This window comes from Corella eumyota, chromosome 3 (genome assembly GCF_963082875.1).
Source record: "Corella eumyota chromosome 3, kaCorEumy4.1, whole genome shotgun sequence".
Lineage (NCBI taxonomy): Eukaryota > Metazoa > Chordata > Ascidiacea > Phlebobranchia > Corellidae > Corella > Corella eumyota.
Genome location: NC_137492.1, coordinates 12,268,191 through 12,270,690, shown reverse-complemented (window position 1 = coordinate 12,270,690; position 2,500 = coordinate 12,268,191). Strand labels below are relative to the sequence as shown.

Here is a 2,500-nt window from a genome sequence, read left to right as displayed (position 1 = left end):
CAGTAGTCATATGCTTGTCTCAAAGATTAAGCCATGCATGTCTCAGTACGAACTTGCGTACGGTAAAACTGCGAATGGCTCATTAAATCAGTCGTGATTCATTTGATCGTAAATTTTACTTGGATAACTGTGGTAATTCTAGAGCTAATACATGCAAAAAGCGCCGACCTTGCGGGAGGCGCGCCTTTATCATATCAAAAACCTGCCGGGCTTCGGCTCGTCTTGTTGGCGACTCGGGATAACTTTGCTGATCGCACGGTCTTGCACCGGCGACGGATCATTCAAGTGTCTGCCCTATCAACTTTCGTCGGTACGGTATCTGCCTACCGAGGTTCTTACGGGTAACGGGGAATCAGGGTTCGATTCCGGAGAGGGAGCCTGAGAAACGGCTACCACATCCAAGGAAGGCAGCAGGCGCGCAAATTACCCATTCCCGACACGGGGAGGTAGTGACGAAAAATAACGATACAGGACTCTAACGAGGCCCTGTAATTGGAATGAGTACACTGTAAAAATTTTAACGAGTATCCATTGGAGGGCAAGTCTGGTGCCAGCAGCCGCGGTAATTCCAGCTCCAAAAGTGTATATTTAAGTTGTTGCGGTTAAAAAGCTCGTAGTTGGATTTTGGGCGCAGGCGTTCGGTCCGTCGCAAGGCGTGCACTGTTCGTTCTGGCTTTACCTCCGGTTTTCCGTCGGTGCTCTTGACTGAGTGTCGGCGGCGGCCGGGACGTTTACCTTGAAAAAATTAGAGTGTTCAAAGCAGGCGCTTCGCCTGGATAGTGTTGCATGGAATAATGAAATAGGACCTCGGTTCTTTTTTGTTGGTTTTCGGAGCGCGAGGTAATGATTAAGAGGGACGGACGGGGGCATTCGTACTGTGCCGTTAGAGGTGAAATTCTTGGATCGGCGCAAGACGAACGACTGCGAAAGCATTTGCCAAGAATGTTTTCTTTAATCAAGAGCGAAAGTCAGAGGTTCGAAGACGATCAGATACCGTCCTAGTTCTGACTATAAACGATGCCAACTAGCGATCGGGGGGCGTTATTTTGACGACCTCTCCGGCAGCTTGCGGGAAACCAAAGTCTTTGGGTTCCGGGGGAAGTATGGTTGCAAAGCTGAAACTTAAAGGAATTGACGGAAGGGCACCACCAGGAGTGGAGCCTGCGGCTTAATTTGACTCAACACGGGAAATCTCACCCGGCCCGGACACAGCGAGGATTGACAGATTGAGAGCTCTTTCATGATTCTGTGGGTGGTGGTGCATGGCCGTTCTTAGTTGGTGGAGCGATTTGTCTGGTTAATTCCGATAACGAACGAGACTCTGGCTTGCTAAATAGTTACGCGGCCTTCCCGGCCGGCGTTTAACTTCTTAGAGGGACTAGTGGCGTTTAGCCACACGAGATTGAGCAATAACAGGTCTGTGATGCCCTTAGATGTTCGGGGCCGCACGCGCGCTACACTGACCGGATCAACGTGTGTTCGCCTTGGCCGAAAGGTCTGGGTAACCCGATGAACCCCGGTCGTGCTAGGGATAGAGAATTGAAATTATTTCGCTTGAACGAGGAATTCCCAGTAAGCGCGAGTCATTAGCTCGCGTTGATTACGTCCCTGCCCTTTGTACACACCGCCCGTCGCTACTACCGATTGAATGGTTTAGTGAGGTCCTCCGATTGGGCCCGGGCTCGACTGGCGACGGTTGGGTCTTGGCCCGAAAAGACGATCTAACTTGATTACTTAGAGGAAGTAAAAGTCGTAACAAGGTTTCCGTAGGTGAACCTGCGGAAGGATCATTAGCGCGAGAAAAAAAATCGAAGAGCGAAAGAGCAAACACCGGGACGGCGACGTGCCTCGGCGCGTCCGCCGCCCCGCGATCAGGAACTTGTTTTGTCGGCGTCGAGTGCCCGAAGGCTTCATGCGGTGCGCGGGCTTGTCGCACTATTTGTTGCGACCGCGACCCGCTCGGCGTCACGCGATTTTTTCAGCCGGATGGCGAATCGAGGTTAGGAATCGAAGAGCGAAAAGCAAACAAACAAACGATGGCTCTTGGCGGTGGACCACTCGGCTCGCGAGTCGATGAAGGACGCAGCAAGCTGCGTGATTTAATGTGAATTGCAGAACACATTGAGCATTGACGATCTGAACGCGTATTGCGGCCTCGGGTTCATCCCGGGACCGCGTCCGTCTCAGGGTCGCAGAAACGACAACGGCCGGCGGGATCGGCTCCGCGACGGCTCGGCTCGCGTGCGTATGCCCGGCGACGGGCAATCGCCGCTCGGTTGAAGGTGGAAAGTTTTGGTATTCGGGCTCGCGTCAGCGATGCGTGGCGGCCGGCGAGCCGCGCCGCGTCCGCTTGCCGCCCGAGTCGCAACGACGGCGCTGTCGACCTCGAGCTGGGGGCCTCGACGCGTCGGTCGCGATTCGCGCAGGGCGAGTAGGAGCCGCGGGGCGGTGCTGTGTCGGAAGTCGAGCGCGCGAGGGCGCGGCGTCTCGAAGGACGAGC

The 2,500-nt window shown here is 54.4% G+C and overlaps 2 non-coding genes across 2 annotated transcripts in view; both read left to right on the top strand.

Annotated features, from left to right (window-relative positions):
- Nucleotides 1–1,793, top strand: part of LOC145746912 (small subunit ribosomal RNA) — a 1,810-nt gene extending 17 nt beyond the window's left edge. Inside the window, exon 1 of the ribosomal RNA XR_014281672.1 lies at nucleotides 1–1,793. This exon is cut by the window's left edge and continues 17 nt beyond it. This is a non-coding gene — a ribosomal RNA (small subunit ribosomal RNA).
- Nucleotides 1,794–2,038: 245 nt separating this feature from the next.
- LOC145748215 (5.8S ribosomal RNA) lies at nucleotides 2,039–2,192 on the top strand. Its single transcript, XR_014282841.1, has one exon. It is a non-coding gene; the product is annotated as a 5.8S ribosomal RNA (ribosomal RNA).
- Nucleotides 2,193–2,500: the final 308 nt, after the last annotated feature.